This window comes from Polyodon spathula, chromosome 2 (assembly GCF_017654505.1).
Source record: "Polyodon spathula isolate WHYD16114869_AA chromosome 2, ASM1765450v1, whole genome shotgun sequence".
Classification (NCBI taxonomy): domain Eukaryota; kingdom Metazoa; phylum Chordata; class Actinopteri; order Acipenseriformes; family Polyodontidae; genus Polyodon; species Polyodon spathula.
This window is the reverse complement of record NC_054535.1, coordinates 46,760,542-46,785,157: the sequence shown is the minus strand read 5'-3', so window position 1 is coordinate 46,785,157 and position 24,616 is coordinate 46,760,542. Positions and strand designations below refer to the sequence as shown.

At 39.2% G+C, this 24,616-nt stretch overlaps 1 pseudogene; it reads right to left on the bottom strand.

Annotated features, from left to right (window-relative positions):
- Positions 1 to 20,203: 20,203 nt before the first annotated feature.
- LOC121326695 lies at positions 20,204 to 23,798 on the bottom strand (annotated as a pseudogene).
- Between the last annotated feature and the right edge of the window lie 818 nt (positions 23,799 to 24,616).

Below are 24,616 nucleotides of genomic sequence, written 5' to 3'. Positions count from 1 at the left end.
CAATATGCATTCAATATGATTGATTAAACTTTTACATAATTTACCCGCACATTCAAACTGTGGAAGCCTTTTCGGTTCGCATAGTTTGCCTCTTGTTGGGTGGATGGGGATTTAACGAGGATGTGTGTGCAATCCACCACACCAATGACGTTGGGAAACACTACTTAAGTAACAAATGTATTAATAATAATGAAAAATATGTTTTTATGAAAATATGTATTTATATGGATGTTTTTTTGCCTTATTTATACGGACAAAAGCATTAAATGATTTCATACTGCTGCCAAATGTGTCAATTCACAACATCCAAAATAAATAAGTAACCACAATAAGCCTATTTGTTGTTTTTTAAATGTGGAAAAATTATACACAGCCTGACGAAAGTATTGGGACAGAAGCCTACAAACAGAACATCTGCTTTTTTTAACCACTCCTTACTTACTAAATACGTTGCTGATATCACTAACTAGATAATCCAGACCAGATCCTGACAAACCAGTTTAACAAACAGTGCAGGACTGAATAAAGTCACTAAACAATAGACTAAAACAAAGTAAGATATATATATATATATATATATATATATATATATATATATATATATATATATATATATACACACACACACACACAGTGTGTATATATACTTTATCACAATTGTTTTTTTATGCCACACTACCTTTCCAAGATATATCTTTGAGTCCAATGCAGGGGATAGTTGTATGAGAAAAATTAGAAAACCATAGCAACATTATCTTTAAAGGCCATGTGGAAGTCCCTTTAAATAACACATGTAGAAAGATGGGGTGCGGAAGAAAACAGGTTTTATTATATAGAAGTCACAAAGTGTAACAAAAAGATAAAAAAAAATAATGGTGCATTGTGACTTTAAATGCAGTGAAATATTTACAAGGTGCAGCTTTGATTCACAGGGATTCCAGGGTGGAACCACTTCAGGCTGCCGGGACAACAGCAGAGCTGTAGTAGAGAGTCAGGTGCTGCCAACAGGTAATGCTCTTCAATGGTCTGGTGTGGGCATACTCATTGGTGGAATGGAGATCCGTGTACCTTGTCAGTCTGCAAAAGGCAAAGCTTTTAAAAGAGTTTAGTGGTTTTTCTTCAAGTGCACAGCCTTCTCTCCCTAGTCATAGGAACGCTGCCCTGACTACTGGAGAGTATGTCCCTTTTGTAAACCTTAGCTCCACCCTCTACCTGTTTACCTGGGATTGGACCCAGGTGTACATCGTTCCCCTCCACCAGCCTCCTAGCTAGCTGGCACCTATGGAATATTAACCCCGTAGTTGCCAAAGCCTGCTGGAGGGACGGGTTCCTCCTGTTCCCTCTGCTGTTGGGAGGTAAGCTTTTCAGTGCAGGGATTCTACCTACCCTGTCACAGGCCAGTAAACAAAAGTTGCTACAGCTTTTTAATGCACACTGCTGCTACTTTTGCAATAAACACTTAGCAATTGCACTTGCTTTACTGCAACGGTTTGTGCAATCGCTTTAAGAATTAAAAGACATATTGTTGTTGGTATTATTACTAAAATAAATTGCTTTAAATTAACATTTCTGAAATAGCTAAAGATGTATTAAAACTAAGTGTAAACTGCAGAAAAGAAATGAAAGTCTTTGCCCTGCATTGCTGGGGGTTTACACAAGACATTACCAGTCACGTCAGGCTCCCTGAAGGGTCGGTTGGGCAACCCCGTTCAAATTCAGGTTTCCATTTTTAGGCAACAATTAATATAAATAACCTTTGTTTAAATCTTTAACGTTAGACATGAAGTCTTTATCACCCAATGCCAAAGATGTATAAAAAAATGTATTCAATTGTTTTCCTAAGATTTCTTTTTTTAGTTAGTTGTATAAAGTCATAATACTCCGCTACACATTCTAACTACTGAAACCGGCTTTATATCCATAGCTTGATCTTTTTAAAACAATATTCAGAAAACGCCAAATTAGGCACCGTAAATTTTAAAGATGAAGAACAAACAGTACTGTTCAATTGTTTATCAGCCATTTAAATTAATGGCAAAATGCATATAGCAACATTTTTATGACAGTTTGAAAACCTGTACCCTCTTTGAGTACATGGCAAGCAGAAAATTGGTGGTTTATCACAGTAAATCATGTTTTTCATGGTACAATATTGTTTGATCTCTGATCTATTTGTGTTGAAAAAGTGAAACCTGTCTCTTGCCACCGTTGGATGAATGAATCTGTGTGGCACTGTCGCCACCTTGTGGTTATAAATGGAACAGCAAATTATATTCAGATTATTGTTTAAAAAATGTAACAAAAAACAAACAAAAACAAAAACATGAGATAAAATTAAGAAAGTTTCTTTATGACTTGATTTTTTTTTGTTTTTGCAAAGCTCCTAGTCTCATTTTGTAGCACAAGAAAAACACACACATCTATTCTGAAAAATAAAGGTTTTACCGGCCGCTAAAATGCGGTGTATGTAATGCTGTTTACCTGCGTTCTGCACCCACTATCAAATTTGCAGTTTGCCATCATTAATCCATTAAAATTATATTGAAATGCATTCAAATGAAGAAAAGAGCATGGAATTTGGCAGGATCCGGATACTAACAGGGTGCAAACATTATGTAAGGATTTTGCCTTGCACTTAGCAATTGCTGCCCTCTAAAAACATTGCACCTCTTCTTACAAGGTGCAAACCATTGTAGAAGTGAGTAACTAAGAGCTGTATAAAAGCACACACCTGCAGAGACCTGTCATTGGCAACAGGATGGCTGCTGTGGTATACTTCCTGATGCAGCGACACCTGGGTCATGTTAAGAACATAAGAACATAAGAAAGTTTACAAACGAGAGGAGGCCATTCGGCCCATCTTGCTTGTTTGGTTGTTAGTAGCTTATTGATCCCAAAATCTCATCAAGCAGCTTCTTGAAGGATTCCAGGGTGTCAGCTTCAACAACATTACTGGGGAGTTGATTCCAGACCCTCACAATTCTCTGTGTAAAAAAGTGCCTCCTATTTTCTGTTCTGAATGCCCCTTTGTCTAATCTCCATTTGTGACGCCTGGTCCTTGTTTCTTTTCTTCAGGCTGAAAATTCCCTTGGGTCGACACTGTCAACACCTTTTAGAATTTTGAATGCTTGAATTAGGTCGCCACGTAGTCTTCTTTGTTCAAGACTGAACAGATTCAATTCTTTTAGCCTGTCTGCATATGACATGCTTTTTAAGCCCGGAATAATTCTGGTCGCTCTTCTTTGCACTCTTTCTAGAGCAGCAATATCTTTTTTATAGCGAGGTGACCAGAACTGCACACAATATTCAAAATGAGGTCTTACTAGTGCATTGTACAGTTTTAACATTACTTCCCTTGATTTAAATTCAACACTTTTCACAATGTATCCGAGCATCTTGTTAGCCTTTTTTATAGCTTCCCCACTTTGTCTAGATGAAGACATTTCTGAGTCAACAAAAACTCCTAGGTCTTTTTCATAGATTCCTTCTCCAATTTCAGTATCTCCCATATGATATTTATAATATGCACTTTTATTTCCTGCATGCAGTACCTTACACTTTTCTCTATTAAATGTCATTTGCCATGTGTCTGCCCAGTTCTGAATCTTGTCTAGATCATTTTGAATGACCTTTGCTGCTGCAACAGTGTTTGCCACTCCTCCTACTTTTGTGTCGTCTGCAAATTTAACAAGTTTGCTTACTATACCAGAATCTAAATCATTAATGTAGATTAGGAATAGCAGAGGACCTAATATTGATCCCTGTGGTACACGACTGGTTACCACACTCCATTCTGAGGTTTTTCCTCTAATCAGTGCTTTCTGTTTTCTACATGTTAACCACTCCCTAATCCATGTACATGTGTTTCCTTGAATTCCAACTGCATTCAGTCTCAGAATTAATCTTTTGTGGGGGACTTTGTCAAAAGCTTTCTGGAAATCAAAATAAACCATGTCATATGCTTTGCAATTATCCATTATCGATGTTGCATCCTCAAAAAAATCAAGCAAGTTAGTTAGGCACGATCTCCCTTTCCTAAAACCATGTTGACTGTCTCCCAGGACCCTGTTACCATATAGGTAATTTTCCATTTTGGATCTTATTATAGTTTCCATAAGTTTGCATGTAATAGAAGTCAGGCTTACTGGTCTGTAGTTACCTGGTTCAGTTTTGTTTCCCTTTTTGTGGATCGGTATTACGTTTGCAATTTTCCAGTCTGTCGGTACCACCCCTGTGTCAAGAGACTGCTGCATGATCTTGGTTAGCGGTTTGTAAATTACTTCTTTCATTTCTTTGAGTACTACTGGGAGGATCTCATCCGGCTCAGGGGATTTGTTTATTTTAAGAGCTCCTAGTCCCTTTAACACTTCTGCCTCAGTTATGCTAAAGTTATTTAAAACTGGATAGGAACTGGATGACATGTGGGGCATGTTGTCAGTATCTTCCTTTATAAAAACTTGTGAAAAGTAATCATTTAATATATTTGCTATTTATTTTCTTCATCTACGATTTTGCCATTTGTATCTCTTAAACATTTAATCTCCTCTTTGAATGTTCGCTTGCTGTTGTAATATTGGAAAAACATTTTGGAATTGGTTTTAGCTCCCTTAGCAATGTTCATTTCTATTTCTCTCTTGGCCTTTCTAACTTCCTTTTTGACTTGCGTTTGCAGTTCTGTGTACTCTTTCTGCGTACTTTCTTTTTGGTCCTTTTTTAATGCTCTGTAAAGTGTCTTTTTTCGCTGAATATTTTTTTTAATTGATCTATTAAACCATTTTGGCAATTTAGTTTTACATTTAGATTTGTCTACTTTAGGGATGTAATTGTTTTGCGCCTCTAGTACTACATTTTTGAAGAACAACCATCCTTCTTCTGTGGGTGTTTTCTCTATTTTACTCCAATCTACTTCTGTTAGTCTCTGTTTCATACCTTCATAGTTTGCTTTTCTAAAATTGTAAACCGCAGCTTTAGTCATTACTTTTGGGGTTTTAAAAAACACTTCAAATGAGATCATGTTGTGGTCTGAGTTTGCCAGTGGTTCTCTGACCTCTGTTTTAGTTATTCTATCTTCGTTATTTGAAAAGACTAAATCAAGGCATGCCTCCCCTCTAGTCGGTGCCTTGACAAATTGTGTTAGGAAGCAGTCATTTGTCATTTCCACCATTTCTATTTCATCCTTCGTGCTACCCACCGGGTTTTCCCATTTTATATGGGGGAAGTTGAAATCCCCCCATTAGTATGGCTTCTCCTTTGCTACATTCATTTCTAATGTCATTGTTTAACAGATTATTTTGCTCGCCGTCTGAATCTGGCGGTCTATAGCATGCTCCTATTATTATGCCCTTTGACTTTTTGTCCGTTATTCTGACCCATATTGATTCGGTTTTATTTTCTTTGTTCAGGTTTAACACCTGGGCTTCAAGACTGTTTCTTATGTATAGCGCTACCCCTCCTCCTCTTCTGTCCTGCCTGTCTTTCCTATACAGTGTATACCCACAAATATTATATTCGTCCCCATCACTCTCAGACAACCACATTTCTGTAACACCTATCACATCATAGTTACCTGTTAGTGCAGTAGCTTCAAGTTCTAGAATTTTGTTTCTGATACTTCTAGCATTTAGATAAATACATTTAATGGTTGTCTTACCTGAGTTGTTGTTCTTTTGAGGAGTATCTAAGTATGGAAGGCCATCAGGGTCAAAAACTTGTGCTGTTTAGTACACGTTTCAAATAAATGACTACTCATAGTACTGTGACACACTACTCTTTCTATTTTGTTAGCTACACATACTACTTTTACTACACATACAGATTTGGGTATGTATTGAAAGAATTTAAGAAAGTAGTACATGTACTAAATGATCCAATGAAAAGTCGCCTTACATTTTCCATGCTCTTCCAAAAGTGATCAGGGAATCTGGGCCTTTGAATATTTTTAAAAGTCATCTCAAAACATACTTTTTAAAGTTGCCTTTCCAATTTTTGAACTTCTGTTTGGCTTGTTGGCTGTCTGGTAGTGGCTGTGGGCTCTCGGTCAGCAGCTGTTGTGACAGTACCGATGCTAGCGGTAGGTACTCACTCCAACAGTGACCATGCTAGCAGTGATGGCGGTACCAGCAGTATCAATGCTGGCTGTGGCTGTAGGCACTCAGGCCATGGCTGTGGTATTAGCTGCTCCTGTGGTGCCAACTGCTCCTGTTTTCTGCTCATACCCTTTGCAGGGCGACGGCAGCTCTCTGTATCTTGCCACTATTTCTGCCAGGGGCTTGAGGAGCTTCTGTCGCCATTCATCCAGCATGCTGGGACAGTACACTGTGTAGTGCCCATACTAAAAGTTTTCCCAGCCTTCCTCCTCCTGTGTAGCGTGCAGGTGTATTAGGAATTCCAATGGCTCCTTTGCCTGCCTCCGGGAATGGCCTCCCTTCCTCTGCTTTTGTTTTCAGGCTTATGACTCATATTCCTCTTGGCTCAAGAGGGGACAGCACACCTCTTTGTGTCAGAACTCCCTACAGATGAAGCACCAATCTCGGTCCTCTAGGTCCTCAAAGAGGAATAACAGAAGAGGTTCCACCCCCCCCCCCCCCCCCCCCCCCCCCCCCCCCCCCCCCAAGCCCTATTTGACTCCCTATTGACTCACACACAAGGGTACATTTACAGCTGACTGGCGGAATCGAACACAAATCATAGTGCAGCCAACACAGACCCCTCTCTCATACAGTTGCACTGTGCACGTGACACCCAAGGCAGCACGCTAGCACTGCCTAGACATGAAACGTGCTTCCACTCACAGACTCATGCAGGGTGACACACACACAAACGGTGGGGAAGACAGGACAGTACACAAACACACACCAATACCACACACTAACACTCCCGTTCCCCTCCCAGCGTCCAGTCCCAAGCAGTCCAAACTGACCTGCCATTACACTATTATTCATAACTTGCTGTTTAAAAAAAGACCCAGCGATTTTTGGAAGTTTTACGGTGACAGAAATAATAATAATACCCCCCCCCCATAACACAGGAAAAGTAAAGGCATATAAATAATATTGTACAAATATTCCCTGATCACTTTTGGCAGAGCATGGAAAATGTGAGGCAACTTTTCATTGGATCATTTAGTACACATACTATTTTCTTTAAATGAATTGGCTCTTATTTAATTTCTAAAGAACTGATTGGCCCAAATTTGTATGTATAGTAAAAATAGTATGTGTAGTTAACAAAACAGAGCACGTAGTGTATCACACTACTACATGTAGTCACTTATTTGAAATGTGTACTAAACATTACATGTTTTTGACCCAGATGGTCTTCCATAGAAGAGAGGCAGGAACAAGTTTGGAGAAGAGCAAGACAAAGAAGGGAAGAGCTAGCCCCCAAGTCAATCTAGAGACCGTTATCCCTGCACATGTGAAAGAGCTATGTTCTCTGCACTACTTACCCTCTGGTTCCTTTCAGACCACAGTTGGAATGTCTGGAGGGATAGCCCAATCCACCTTTTCCAGAGTGTTAGGCATATTTCTGGATGTCATGCTGAAAAGGTCAGGCCAATACATATAATTTCCTAATGATACTCGCACAACTGATGTTGGCTGAGACTTTTCCAAACAACTCTGTTTCATGCTGAGTGACCTCAACTGTAAGTACTCTCAGCTCCTTCTCAGAAAACTTTTCTTTTCTTTTCCAATGTGCCAAGAGGACTTTGCTGCCCATGTTCTGATGTTTTTTAAGATTTCAAGAAAAAAATAGACATGTCCTGATGCTGCCATTATTGCAAAGCCTCAAAACTCAATGTTCACTTTCAACCAAAGTAGTTTGATGAGGATCCCTCTAGTGGCAATATTCTATGTTTCCAATCTTGCTGTATTACACATGAGTTAGAAATTATATATGAGCAACATTATATTTCAGTTTCCTGCTGTTAAAATACATATGGATTCTGTATATATTTTCAGACCAAAACATGTACAAACAGACGTGTTGAAAAAAAAAAGTAAAATGTTTTTGGTCACTCCTATATCCAGGATAAACTAATTCATGGACACAGTGCTTTAAACAGTTAGGCTGGCTTCACTGTTTTAGTAATGCAAAATTGGATTGATTTGGATGTTGCCTCTCCATAAACCCCTCAAGGTCATGGTGGTAACCTTTAAATAAAATAATAAATAAACAAAAAACATTTAAAACAGAGTTCAGACAAAGGGGTAGATGTAAAGATATGGGCAAAGAGATTTGCGGGTGCAAAGCCCCCATAATACTGCCGTAAATCATATGCGGCGAGTGCTCCCTTGGACCAGAACACCATCTGCCACTACTCTAAAGCCCTGTTCACAATGGCATGCTTTACCCGGGTCGGAAACTACCCGGGTCAGGACCTGCGGGTTGGCTATGCGATTTCACACTTTTTTTTTTAAAGCAGGGTTGACCTGGGTGACAGACGCAAAGCAAACAATGCATGTATTGATGACCTGGAAGCTGCTTGTTTCAGACGTTTTAGCCCGTCGATGCGGGCTCTACTGTGTGGTAGAAGACAACAACTGGAGTTATGCGTCCTGAGCCAAAGTTGAGGGTGCTAACGAAAGTCAAGGTCATCTACCACAAGGTAGAGACCACATCGAGAGGGCTCTATCACTATTAGAAAACGATTCATGTATTTTCTCTTGAAAAAAAAAACTTTAAAACCTATATTTACTTGAACTTCTGATATTTCACCAGTTAACATTCTGCTGAGGAAAATAGTCCCTAAAATACATGTAGAGAAAACATAATTATTATTTAAATTATTATTATTGCTAACATATTTATTTATTGGGGTCTTACTCTATCTTACTATAATTTATCTGGAGATGTACAATTGTTGAGTAGTCCGTGTAGTATTGAGTCTGACTCGAAACTTGTTGTTGGAGGCGGGGCGTCATTCAAGCAGGCAGGGAGTCGATTGACTATTGCTGAAAGAACTGAAAGAGGGTTGGCAGTTTAACTGGCTATTTTTGAGGGAGGGTCTTGTTTGGATCTAGCCGATGACAGAATTGTGGACCAATCGTGTCTTCCCTGTTGATTTGCTGTCCAGTAGCTGTGAATTGAGCCTTCATTATGGTGTCCTGTCATGTACATGATTTCCCTTGTCTCTGGACCAGCATCAGAAAGTATGTTTTTAAGTAGCTTTTTATGTTATCAGATTAGTTGTAGATTAGAATGTTAAGGGAAAAAGCCAGTATTTGTGCATGGATTGATTTTAAAATATAATTCACAATTAAGCACTTCAACGTTCCAGCGGGCATCTATGCAATATATATATATATTTAAGCGAAAGAGCTCGTCGATGTGGGCTCTACCGTGTGGTAGATGACCGCAACTGGAGTTATGCGTCCTGAGTCATAGGTGAGGACGCTAACAAAAGTCAAGGTCATCTACCAAACGGTAGCGCCCGCATCAAGATGCCAATATATAGAAGAAATATAGCTAGACTTATAGAATTGTTTTAGGACACCTCCAGGAACTTAAAAGCAAAGTAATTGAAAGCTTTGTTGACAATTAGGAACATTTAAAAATAGCATTAAAAAAACAGGAGTCAGGTACTATATCAGTTGAATCGGTGACAAATCCATTCAGGATCCATTATGTCTTTTACAGTATGTGTAACAGACATAGTTCCATTACACTTCAGCTACAGTTCGCGTGTAGTCATCGTTTTGGTAAGTAGCATTTTCAGAGTCATATCGTATCGGTACCGTATGTTAAAATATAGCACTGAATTCACAAAACCAACAAAATACATCCTACTTTATGTATATTTTACATTTTTAAAGTTAAATACAGTACCTGAAGTAGATATAGACTAGGCATTTATCATCAACAACAAAAATGTATGCACTGTGCAAAATGTTTAGGCCAGGGCTAAGAATGAAAAATCTATAGAAAAAAAGGGGGAATTTTTTACATTGCAAAAATAAATGGCTGCAGGAAGGTTAATCTAAGCAGAAACACAACAGAATTTATGTAAGCACAGGACAGGACAGGACTTATGTGAGGACAGGACAGGAGATATCTTAAAAGAGCAAAGTTAATTTAAGATTTGAGGAAAACAAGAAAAACAAGCACAATAGAAGAATAATGGCATCTCAAATAAAACTTATTTTGTTAAAAAGAGAGCTGCTAGTGACAGTGGTGAGGATGTTGAAAGTGATACTGTAAAGCATACCAGAAGCAGTGTCATGTTAGCTGATTGTGTGTGACAGCATGCAAACAGAACAAGAGATTGAGCCTGAATCAACAAGTATTGATGAAACCAAAGATGACAGCCTTCCAGAGTGTTGGACAGTGACTCAGAAGGTACAATTCATGGAAAAGAACCCTTGGTTGATAAAAAATTGGGTTGTAAAACATGCAGAGAGGTTGGAAGTCTAGGTGCCTCGAAAACACAAGGGATGAAAACATCACTTGAATGGTCAAATTCTAGTATAACACATTATGGAGAAACTAAAGAACAACAACAAATGTCACTGCGGCAAAGTGGTGAGTGGATACAGGTGAGTGAAGTGCAATGCAGATACAAAACTGACAGACAGTGAATTTCAGGTGCAAGTTGTTTATTGATAATTAGCAATGTCCAGAGCCTTATGGCAAACACCTGTAAATAATAAATGTTGGAGTGATACAGCGGCACGAATCACTCATAACTGTAATCCCAGGGTTTGACCCACAACTAAAAGTCCAGGTTTTACACACACCCACACTAAACACACTACACAAACACAGTTAACAGTGAGTGATATTAGGTGCTAGTGTGGAAATAGAGTTCCCTGCGAAATGCAGGGGTGGAAGTGATGTCCGGGTTGATGCTGGCTTGCGCTACAGCTCCAGATCGTGTTACTGGTAGTCTATTTAGACAAACAACAGTTACAGTTACAGTCAAACACAAGACAAACACTCACGGTTTTCAACAATACAAGGTTCCTTTTAGGTCAAATCTAACCATTTACAAAGGAACAGATTACTTTGCTACGACCCCTATTTATACCCTCCCTCATGACCCCTTGGTTAACAAGCACATCCGCTTCTCCATTCCGTGGATGCCATGCAGTTTCCCATCCAGGTCATTGAGTTTGGGTACTGTAGTTCCACCCCTTTTCTAGTCAGCTGTCTTCCACCTATCCACAGGAATAAATTATCATGCTTTTTAGTCCAGGGTACTCTGTTCCCTTTACATACGCCCTCACACTTTGTGAGGGAGATCTAACACCAAGCATCATTCCATCTCTGTCACTTAGGAAGAAGATTGGAGAACATAAAAATTCTGAGGCACACAAGGCTGCTTTGAGAATTATAGAAAATGCTAAAAAATCCAGTCTTGAAAACATGCAAGTACAGCAAGTACAGCTTGAGTGTTTTGTACAGCTTACACAATTAATAAAATCAACAGGCCATTTACTGATTTTGAAACAGATATTCAACTACACATACAGAATGGTTCTGACCTGGGGTGTTCTCTGCACTCCAGAATTTCTTGTGCAAATATTCTGGAGAAATGCACAAAAAGCTGGTGTCTGCAGTAGTTTTATCCAAACCTAAACTAGCACTTATTCTTGATGAGTCCACATCATTGAAAGCAAAAAAGCAACACTAATTGTTTATTTGAGATTACAGCTCAGTGACATGAGTGGTCAAACTACTATATTCCTCTGTTTGATTGAGCTTTCTGATATTTCAGCTAAAGGCATTTTCACACCTCTACTAAACAGCCTTAACAAATTTTGAATATCTAAGGAAATTCTCAGTGAGTGCCTTGTAGCTTTGTGCTGTGATGGGGCTGCAGTGGTGTTAGGATGGAAATCAGGTGTTGCTCAGTTATTAGAATTAATTTTTGTAGGGATATATATATATATATATATATATATATATATATATATATATATATATATATATATATATATATATATATATATACACACACACACACACACACACACACACAGTGCCTTGCAAAAGTATTCAGACCCCTAACCAATTCTCTCATATCACTGAATTACAAATGGTACACTGAAATTTCATTCTGTTTGATTATTTTTTTAAAAAACACTGAAACTTTAAACTTTTAAGGTGACATTGGTTTTATGTTGGGAAATATTTTTAAGAAAAACAAAAAACCTGAAATATCTTGCTTGCATAAGTATTCAGCCCCTGTGCTGTGGAAGCTCACAGTTTGCACCTATGAAAGAAATGGCCCTAACGAGGACACAATTACCTTACCATTGGCCTCCACCTGTGAACCATTAAAGTTGCTGTCACATTTTCTGGATAAAAACCCCACTGTTGATTGATCATTGGTAAGACTGTGAATCTGAAGAAAAAATGAAGACCAAACAGCATTTTATAGAAGTTAGAGATAAAGAGACAAATGCATAGATTAGGGAAAGGGTACAAAATAACATCCAAGTGTTTGGATAGCCCAGTGAGCACAGTTGGATCAATAATCAGGAAGTGGAAGCTGCATCACACCACCCTGGCACTGCCAAGAAAAGCCAGTCCCTCAAAACTCAACGCTCAAACAAGAAGGAGACTTGTGAGAGAAGCCACAGAGAGGCCGACAATCACTTTGGGAGCTACAGAGTTCAGTGGCTGGGAGTGGAGTAATGGTGCACCAGTCAACCATATCAAGAGCTCTGCATAACACTGGCCTGCATGGGAGGGTGGCAAGAAAGAAGCCATTACTCAAAAAGTACCATATGAAAGCACGTCTGGAGTTTGCCAGAAAGCATGAGAGTGACCCAGCTGCGATGTGTGAAAAGGTTTTCTGGTCAGATGAGACCAAGATAGAGCTTTTTGGCCAAAACTCAAAGTGCTATGTGTGGCGCAAACCTAACACTGCCCATGCCTCAAGACATACCATCCCTACAGTGAAGTATGGTGGTGGCAGCATCATGCTGTGGGGATGCTTTTCATCAGCAGGGACTGGGCATCTTGTTACAATTGAAGGAAGAATGGATGGAGCAAAATACAGGAAAATACTGCAAGAGAATCTGCTTCAGTCCGCTAAAAAACTGAAGCTGGGGAGGAAATTCACCTTTCAGCAAGACAATGATCCCAAGCACAAGGCCAAAGCAACATTGGAGTGGCTCAAGAACAAAAAGGTGAATGTCCTGCAGTGGCCCAGTCAAAGTCCTGATCTCAATCCCATTGAGAATCTATGTCGCTATTTGAAAATTGCGGTCCACAAGCGTCGTCCAACCAACCTGAACAACCTGGAGCAAATCTGCCAAGAAGAATGGGCCAAAATCACTCTGACACTGTGTGCAAAGCTGGTACATACTTACCCCAAAAGACTTAAAGCTGTTATTGCAGCGAAAGGTGGCTCTACCAAATATTAATGTGTGGGGGTTGAATACTTATGCAAGCAAGATATTTCAGTTTTTTATTTTTCTTAAAAATATTTCCCAACATAAAACCAATGTCACCTTACAATAATTGATTTTGAGTTTAAGTGTTTTAAAATAAAATATCAAACAGAACGAAATTTCAATGTACCATTTGTAATTCAGTAATATGAGAGAATTGGTCAGGGGTCTGAATACTTTTGCAAGGCACTGTATATATATATATATATATATATATATATATATATATATATATATATATATATATATAAATCACTACGCACCACTACATTCTAAATTCCATGAGAAACTACCATTTAATTTGTTATTCATTACAAAAACACTGCCAAAAATGAGTGGCATCTCACTTATTTCCTTTAATATATTTGGGGATGAAACTACACATAACTGGTACAACACCAACTTTCTAAGTGAAGACAGCAGTCCATCTGAAAAAAATAAATAAATAAAATAAGTGCACCAGCAATAATAGACAGTTGATGAGGAACAGCTAAATGCTACAGAACAGCTAGAGGAAAACAAAGACTGAAAAAAAACACACAAAAAAATACAGCATGGGCTGGTTAATGTACTTAAAGAAAAAAATATGAACATTCATTTTATGGATAAATCAACAACATAAGAGAATTTTATGCTAGTGCAAGAAGTTCAGCTGAGGACCAGTATTCAGTCTCCAGTTTTATAATGCTGAGCTGGACTAAATACATATTTTAACAGTAGAAGTTTTAACATCTTTGCTGACAGCAATAATGTATACCTGTCAGTCAGGAAAACTCTTAGAAAAGCAGATAACGACAAGGCCAAACAACACCCCCTGAATTACCGGCCTGTATTTTAAGCATATGTGGGAAACTGAGGTACTGTCCCCTGACACCGCGTTTGGATTGGTGCCTCTGGCCTTGTCACCACCCCAGGCGTGGCATATATCATGGGAACCGCACGGCCCGTTGTGTATTTATACATATATATATATATATATATATATATAGAGAGAGAGAGAGAGAGAGAGAGATGCAAATATATTGTAGAAAACAGAAATACGGGCGCTACAAAGATGCCTCAATCAATTCCAACATTCACTAGGTGCTTCATCCCAAGAAAAAATTGAAAGAAAACTGACAGATGTTACTTTCTATGCTCCTTTAAAGAATGACCCCACTATGGACATGAAGACAAAATTAGACATGTTTTTAAAACAAACTTTGAAGAATGGATGGATTAGCAAGACTGAATATGATTTCTTAAAAGTCGACCATGCTATCCGACCGGCATTTTAACGCCTTCCTAAAATCCATAAAGATCCAATACATCCTCCTGGAAGACCTTAGCTAGGGTAAAACTTTAAATAAACGCCCCGGCATTTATTTACAATATTTGCCAGTAGCCCCGGCGCATTGGAGACTGACGACTATTTGACGTTTATTACTAAGATCACTTAACATCTGCAAATATTTCAGGTGCAATCATGAAAAAGCTGCCTGCACACAACCTTATAGAAATGACATAAGTAAATTACAACATTCCAGCAACGTCATTAATTGTTGTGTCAGTGGGTAATACATCCTCCTGAATGCCAATGCATAGATTTTTATCTACAACCTTTTGTTTGTAAACTACCTTTATTTGTATCTGACACGTGATGTTCTTAACCGCATTAATGATATGAAAGTGATCCCCTTCAATTTATTTACAATTGATGTTACCAGTTTGTATACAAACATTCCACATACAGGAGGGTGATGTGGTTAATTTTAATTTAAAATCTAGACCTGTCGAAGCCATTCCACCTTCTCAATTAATTACAGATTTACTTGAATTGTGTTAAAATTCTAATTACTTTGTGTTTGAGGGAAAATATTTTTCACAAATTAAAGGTACAGCAATGGGTGCAGCATTTGCCCCAAATTATGCCAATGTACATGGGATTTTGGGAAGAGAGATTTATCTACAATAACGATAATATTTTTCTACCACTGGCTTCTCTTTGGCTTAGATACATTGACGATGTCCTACCAATATGTTCAGGAACAAAAGATGAACTTGATCAATTTGTAATGTACCTTAACTCTGCAAATAGTCATTTAAAATTTAAATGTGAATTTGATCTAGATAGGATACATTTTTTGGATCTCGAAATTCTGAAAGGGGAGAATAACACCCTTCAAACTATTGTGTTCAACAAACCAATGGATTGGAATTTGTTGCTTTTAGCAAAAAGTCAACATCCTCATTCGCTTATAAGAAATATACTGAGAGGTCAATTCTTAAGAGCAAGAAGAAATTGCAGTACGGCATTACAATTTAAGACAAAATCAGATGAAATGTACTCTAAATTTATCACCCGAGGGTATGACGAATGAGTTCTTAAAGAATAAATGTACAAAGCCAAAGAATGTGATCATTAAATACTCCTTAAAAAGAAAGGTAAACATATCAAAATACAAAGAGCAATTCAACTATATTATTTGTCTAATGATATAAAAGGGATAGTTTTGAAACACTGGCAGATATTAAGGAGTGACACATCTCTGAATTCAAAAATAGAAGAACGACTTATTTTGCCTTCAAACATGCAAAGAAAATTGAGGACAAATTGGTTCACACTGTTCAGACACAAGAAATACCATAACTTTTAATCATCCAAGACTGGGTAAAAAGATAAAAATAAAGGGCTTTATTAACTGCAATACTACAGGAGTAATTTATATGTTAACGTCCAGAGAATTGTGAGGGTCTGGAATCAACTCCCCAGTAATGTTGTTGAAGCTGACACCCTGGGATCCTTCAAGAAGCTGCTTGATGAGATTTTGGGATCAATAAGCTACTAACAACCAAACGAGCAAGATGGGCCGAATGGCCTCCTCTCGTTTGTAAACTTTCTTATGTTCTTATGTTCTTATGTTCATGCAGACTGGTCTACATAGGTCAAACGAAAAGAGCCCTGAAAGTAAGGATCTCTGAACATAAAACAGCTACCAGGAATCAAAATCAAGACCATGCAATAGCTGAACACTAATTACGATTTGTAGGGATAGAGAAAGTTACTTTACCAACTCGAGGTGGCAATCTAGTTCATTTATTATTACGGAGAGACGCACATTGGGAATTTGCCTTCCAAACTTTAGAACCTATTGGTCTCAATGAAGGAATCATGTGCCCTCTAATATGAAATTTCTTCATTACATCTTATTGTTGGATGGCTTATAGGGAATTTTTTATTTCTGTATCATTGTTCTCCAATCTGAAATTTAAAACTGGCCAAGTATATTGGTATTTTTCTAATGGTATTTTTTTTTTTTAATGTTTATGAATATTCTATTTGAACTGTTGTTGGACACGCTTAGGACAAGTAATGGATTGTTTTTCATAATGATGCAAATTGAATCAACTAATTATATTGTTTCTAATGTTAATAAAATTAACAATTAGTTGTTGGATATGTATAAATTGTTAACACATTATGATGAAATGTCTAATAACATATCTAATAGATCTGTGTTTCATTCTAAAGGTGGAAACTGAACCAATTGATTAGACTGTGACTTTATGCAATTAGATAACGAGGTTCATTGATAATGAATATCAGCTGCATTTAACAGATTCTATGAACTCAATTTTTCAACATGCTCTGATGAAGACAATATGTCAAAACGTGTGAGCTTTATTTTGTTTTTATTTTTACCTTGTTCTTAATAAAATATGAATAATTGAAAGACACTTTGGGATATATTAAATGAGAGTTGCTGGCTTCACTCTTCAGTGGTGGAAACATCATTCAAAGTATTTTTTCTTTTTCTTTTTTCAGAGCCCTGTCTGTGTGTTTGTTGGAGATTCACTGTGTGTGTGGTCATTTTATAGTGCATGGGAGTGGTGTCATGGCCGTAGGGTCATGCAGGTCCCAGAAACCTTCAGGGCTAAATGGGAAACACCTGGGTGCACTTGGGGATCGTTTTAAGTTCATTATTGTTTAAGTGTTTGTAATTAATTTAACTTGGGCATGTATAAAAGCTTGTCTTTGTATGTGATGGTGGTGGGTTATGAAGTAGGAGTTTGATGGGGATAAGAGTGAGTAATACTGACAGCTGTGTTGTACTGGGTGTATTGCGTTTACAAGTTAAAACTATGTTTTGTAAGTGTTAAACTGGGTTTTGAAGTGAGTAAATCGCTTAGCTGTCCTGTGGTAGTAAAGAGTTGGGAAAAGTTTAGTTAGTGCTCCTTGATAGAGTTAAGTTTTTGTTTAGTCTAATTTGTTTTTGTGTTTAATAAAAGTGCACAAGAGTGCTGAAAAGGTGTTGTTCTGTATCTGGGTCGGCTATCTTAAAGGGCGAAAATGAGCCTCGGACGAAGGCTATGTTACTATGATATATATATATATATATATATATATATATATATATATATATATATATATATATATATATATATACAGTACTGTACAAAAGTTTTAGGCAGATGTGAAAAAATGCTGTGAATTAAGAATGCTTTCAAATATAGACATGTTAATAGATTATATTTATTAATTAACAAAATGCAAAGTGAGTGAACAGAAGAAAAATCTACATCAAATCAATATTTGGTGTGACCACCCTTTGCTTTCAAAACAGCATCAATTCTTCTAGGTACACTTGCACACAGTTTTTGAAGGAACTTGGCAGGTAGGTTGGCCCAAACACCTTGGAGAACTAACCACAGCTCTTCTGTGGATTTAGGCAGCCTCAGTTGCTTTTCTCTCTTCATGTAATCCCAGACAGACTCAATGATGTTGAGATCAGGGCTCTGTGGGGGCAATAATCACTTCCAGGACTCTGAAGATAGTTCTTAATGACTTTCGCTGTATGTTTGGGGTCATTGTCATGCTGCAAAATAAATTTGGGGCCAATCAGATGCCTCCATGCTGGTATTGCATGATGGATAAGTATCTGTCTGTACTTCTCAGCATTGAGGAGACCATTAATACTGACCAAATCCCCAACTCCATTTGCAGAAATGCAGCCCCAAACTTGCAAGGAACCTCCACCATGCTTCACAGTTGCCTGCAGACACTCATTCGTGTACTGCTCTCCAGCCCTTCGGTGAACAAACTGTCTTCTGCTACAGCCAAATATTTCAAATTTTGACTCATCAGTCCAGAGCACCTGCTGCCATTTTTCTGCACCCCGTTCCTGTGTTTTCGTGCATAGTTGAGTCGCTTGGCCTTGTTTCCATGTCTGAGGTATGGCTTTTTGGCCACAAGTCTTCCATGAAGGCCACTTCTGACCAGACTTCTCCGGACTGTAGATGGATGTACCAGGGTCCCACTGTTTTCTGCCAATTCTGAGCTGATGGCACTGCTGGACATCTTCCGATTGCGAAGGGAAGTAAGCATGATGTGTCTTTCATCTGCTGCAGTAAGTTTCCTTGGCCGACCACTGCGTCTACGGTCCTCAACGTTGCTCGTTTCTTTGTGCTTCTTCGAGCTTGGATAGCTCTTCTGGAAACCCCTGTCTGCCTTGAAATTTCTGCCTGGGAGAGACCTTGCTGATGCACAATAACTACCTTGTGTCTTGTTGCTGTCCTCAGTCTTGCCATGGTGTATGACTTTTGACAGTAAACTGTCTTCAGCAACCTCACCTTGTTAGCTGAGTTTGGCTGTTCCTCACCCAGTTTTATTCCTCCTACACAGCTGTTTCTGTTTCAGTTAATGATTGTGTTTCAACCTACATATTGAATTGATGATCATTAGCACCTGTTTGGTATAATTATTTAATCATACACCTGACTATATGCCTACAAAATCCCTGACTTTGTGCAAGTGTACCTAGCAAAATTGATGCTGTTTTGAAGGCATAGGGTGGTCACACCAAATATGGACTTGATTTAGATTTTTCTTCTGTTAACTCACTTTGCATTTAGTTAATTGATAAATATAATCTATTAACATGTCTATTGTTGAAAGCATTCTTACTTTACAGCATTTTTTCACACCTGCCTAAAACTTTTGCACAGTACTTTATATATTGAGGCCATATATATATCTGGCCAGTGAATGAAGATTTCATCAACTCAAGTGCCTTATAGAATTAAGTTATGTTTATTACATTTCCACGTTAAATTAACTAGCCCTAGCCTTTAAAAAACAAATATATATATATATATATATATATATATATATATATAATATATATATATATATATATATATATATATATATATATGTCATTTGTTTTTGTAGACATTATTTGGAATGTTACAGCTAATTGTAAATTATTAAAGTAACATCTGATGTTGCAGTAGGACGCATTTGGAGTACACTGACAGTTTTTGTTTTGGTATTGCCGTAAGCTTCCCGTGATAAGATGCTGCTCCAGCACTTTCTATTTCTGCGTGCCCAGTAATTGCTTGGAGGTCAAGTAAAAATAAAAAAGATACTTGCAGATATGCTCCAAAGACTCCTTGTAACCTGTCAAACCCCCAAATCTCCCCCAAGAGAGAAAAGGAAAGTGTGGTAACTTGAGAAGGAAGCAAGGGGTCAATCTTTCAAGTATTTTATTAGAACAAACAACTCTCAACCATGTTAGTACAGTCACCGTGTATCAGCGCCATTTTCTAATCTGCCGCAGTCTATGCTGATGAGGTATTATAACAAAGGCTAGGGGGTGGTGCTACTCAAAGTACGGATCGCTTACAGGGTCCAAATAAACAGTTACAACACTTCTCCCCCTTTAAGCTTAATGCCATTTAAATACAAATAAACTTATCCATTGTATGGCCTGCAGTGTTTTTCTTTCTTTCTTTTTTTTAAACTAAAGAATAACTGTGCTCTCTTAGAAATCTAGTCCTAAGGACAAAATTACAAGTCCAGTCTTATTGGAGGTTTGCCACGGCGCTCTGAACGTTGTACACCAACTCTTGTGTCCTTGGAGACTGGGATGGTAACCTCTGCAGGAACTGGGGCAAAGGGTCACCGGAGGAGGCAACGGTGTGGGTGGTGAACTCCTGGACAACTCCATTCCTGGTGCTGTATCCAAGATATCTGGTCCCTCAGATATTTCATCCTGGTCTGCCGATTTAGTAGTGTCCACAGCGCTTGACTCCGTAGCTGTTGCAATGATCGTAGGGTCACAACCAAAGCGAATACGGATGTGGTCCTGATGTCTTCGAATGACACGTCCATCCGACAGCTTCACAATAAAAGAAACTGGTCCACTATTATTCAGAATCACTCCAGGGACCCAGAGCGGACCCTTGCTGAAATTGTGGACATAGACACAGTCACTAGAATTTAAGTCTCTGGACTTGGCATGCTGGCCATGCAAATCTTTCTGCTTCACTTGTTTTGACTCCACTCTAGCTCTGATGTCTGGCTGTAGCAAATCTAAATATGATCTCAGCTTCCTCCCCATCAGTAATTCAGCAGGTGAAAGTTCTGTAGTTGTTTGGGGGGTTATCCTGTATCTAAACAGTAAACGTGCCAATTTAGTTTCAACAGTCCCACTAGACATCCTCTTCAATCCGTCCTTGATGATCTGTACAGCTCTCTCCGGCAGACCATTTGAAGATGGATGGTAGAGTGCGGTCTGTACATGTCGGATTCCATTTTTCTGCATAAACTCGTGAAACATTGTCCCTGTAAATGTTGTGCCATTGTCTGTGACAACCACGTCAGGAAAACCATGGGTCACAAAAACCTGACGCAACTTTTCAATGGTGGTTTGAGCGGTAATGCAGTTCATTGGTGTAGTATATCAATATAACAACATTACAATTGGATGTACATCTATCCATTTCGAATAAGAGTCTGCAATGACTAGGAACATGTAACCCATGAAAGGTCCAGCAAAGTTTACATGCAGCCTAGACCAAGCGCATCCTGGCCATTCCCAGAGGTGTAACGGGACCTGTGCTGCTGTCTTCCAGCTACTTTGGCACTCTTCGCAGAATTTGACCTTTTCCTCTAGGCTTTTATTCATACTTGGCCACCACACAAAACTTTGGGCTAAGCTTTTCATGCATGAAATGCCAGGGTGAGCTTCATGCAGATCATTCATGATCAGTGTGCGCCCTGGAGGTGGTACCACTACACGTGACCCCCACAATATGCACCCATCTTGCACGCTCAACTCATCCTTACGTATGACGTAAGGCTTTAATTCTCCATCTTCAACGTTGTTTGGCCAACCATGTCTAAGGAATTTCTTCACTCAGGACATCACTGGATCCCGCTCTGTCCACAGCTTGATCTGTTTTGCATTCACCGGTGACCCTGACAGTCGTTCCATCAAGAATATGGTATCCCCAGGTAACGGTGTACAGGCAGGTTTGTCTGGCAGGGGCAAGCGGCTCAGGGCATCGGCGTTAGCATTGTCCTTGCCAGCCTTATACACAATTGTATACTGGTAGGCTGATAAACTAAGTGCCCAGCGTTGTATTCGTTCTGAAGCCATGGGTGAGATGGCTTTTGTCTCATTAAATAAGCTCATTACAGGCTTATGGTCTGAGCAAATGGTAAATGGCCTACCATACAAGTACTGGTGAAATTTCTTCACACCAAACACAATTGCTAGCCCTTCCTTATTGAGCTGGGAGTAGCCTTTCTCTGCCACGGTAAGTGTACGTGATGCAAAACCCACAGGTTTTCCTGATCCCTCTACCATCAGATGAGACAGTACGGCTCCCAACGCCATATGGAGAGGCATCACAGGATAGAATAAGCTCCTTCTTTGGGTCAAAATGGACAAGAAAGCGTACTGACTGTAGCAGCTCTTTGACTTCACTGAAGGCTTTGTCTTGGGCTGTCCTCCAGTGCCTTGGAATGTGTTTATGCAACAGCTGGTGCTAGTACTGTTGACAAGACTGGCAAAAACTTCCCATAGTAACTGACCATACCCAGAAATGACTTCGGTTCTGGCACATTTCTTGGAGGTGGAGCTTCAATGATAGCTCTCACTTTCTCTTCCATGGGGGGTTGTCCTTGGGCAGTGATCTGGTGCCCTAAGTAAGTCACACTCGGTGCTTGGAAAGTGCACTTGTTGAGTCTCTTTAACACTTGCTCCAGATTGTCCAAGTGCTCTGTTTCACTGGTTCCAGTTATCGATATATCATCTAGATAGACAGCAACGTGGGGTATGCCTTGTAAGAGGTTGTCAATTGTCTTCTGAAAAATTGCAGGTGCGGACACCACTCCAAACGGTAAGCGATTATACTTGAACAGACCTCATCCAACAACAACTGCTGGTAGGCATGGCTCATGTCAAGCTTTGTAAAAGATTTCCCTCCAGCTAGTGTGGTAAAAAAGTCCTATATGCGTGGCAAAGGATAAGCGTCCAGCTTTGATGCCTGGTTTATGGTCAATTTATAATCTCCACAAATGCGAACAGTCCCATCACTTTTGAGTACTGGCACAATTGGAGCTGCCCAGCATGAAAACTGTACAGGTTCAATGATCACTGCATGCTGCAACCTGTCCAGCTCTTCTTCAACCTTGCCCTTCATTGCATATGGTACTGGCCTGGGTTTAAAAAAACAGGGTGGAACTTGAGAGTCCACAACCAACTGAACAGTCTCTCCACGAAGTGTGCCCAGCTCATCCTTGAACACGTCTTGATAACTTTGCAGAACATCTTGGTACTTGGCTGCCTGAATGTGCTTTATTTCCCCCCAGTCAAGCTTTATTTTCTTTAGCCAGTTGTGTCCCAGGAGGCTTGGGCCTGCACCTTTAACTACTAGAAGTGGTAATCTGGCTCGTTGATTTTTGTATTTCATGTCAACATCCAGTGCTCCTAACAGTCTGATCGGTTCTCCAGTGTATGTACGCAGCAATCCTTGCGTCTCTGTAAGTGCTGGTGCCTGACTGGAACTCCAGGTTTCACGGTAAGTGTGCTCACTTATGACAGATGCTGAGGCTCCTGTATCAATCTCCATTTTAAGCTCTTTATTGTTAACCTTGATACTGGCATACATTGGCTCTACACAGTGTTCACTCAGGTTAAACATAGTATAGGAACACTCCTCCTCTTGCACTGTGCTCTCCAGATGGTGTGCTGTCTGGGGTTTGTTTGACTTAAACTGTCCCGACTTTGCTTTGCCCTTCTTGCCTCTGCACTTCTTAGCAATGTGTCCCTTCTTGCTACAGTTATGGCATACTGCCTCTTTAAATGTGCAACTGCCTGCATGGTGCGGGCCTCCACACCTATAGCACTCTGTACCTGCACTGGGCTTCTTGCTGCCAGCCTTCTTGTTCAGGTGGTGCACTGTACTAGACTGCGTATTTGCTATCTGTAAATCTTGAGCGTTTTTAGCTGCAGTTTCCATTCCCTGAGCCATCTCTAACGCCTTTTTAAAAGTTAACTTGGACTCGGACAGCAAGTGCCGCTGTATCCGGTCATCACTGATTCCACAGACAAGCCTGTCACGCAGCATATCATCCAAAACATTTCCAAACTGGCAGTGTTCCGAATATTGACGTAATTCGGCAATAAACATTGGGACAGATTCGCCTCGTTTACAAAAACAGCTGTGAAACTTAAACCTTTGTACAATCTGTGAAGGTTTAGGGTTGTGGTGATTTCTTACCAGCTCCACTAATTCTTTAAAGGGGGCTTTTCCCGGCTTGACTGATGCGGCCAGATTCCTTATTAGTTTATAGGTTTCCGCCCCGCATACACTGAGAAGGATTGCACGTCTTTTACCTTCATCAGTACTCTCGTTTGCCAAATAAAAATGTTCTAACCTTTCAATGTACTCAGCCCAGTCCTACTGTTCTTCCACAAACTCACTGATTGTACCGTAAGTAGCCATTTCTTCAGCATGGATGCTGCTCGATTCTTAGTTGTTTTCTCTTTTTTATTTTATAGATTCGGGTTTCGTCTTTCTTTTCAACTTGTTTTCGGGAAAAAAACAAAACAAAAAAACAAACAAACAAGCAATCAGAAGTTTATCCTCGTCGCCAAATATATGTGGTAACTTGAGAAGGAAGCAAGAGGTGAATCTTTCAAGTATTTTATTAGAACAAACAACTCTCAACGACGTTAGTACAGTCACCGTGTATCAGCGCCATTTTCTAATCTGCCGCGGTCTGTGCTGATGAGGTATTATAACAAAGGCTAGGGCATGGTGCTACTCAAAGTACGGATCGTTTACAGGGACCAAATAAACAATTAGAACAGAAAGGATCAAGGACAGGTTTTAAGGGTTGCACTGGTAATAACAAATCATATTTACTTGTATGGTGGTGATTA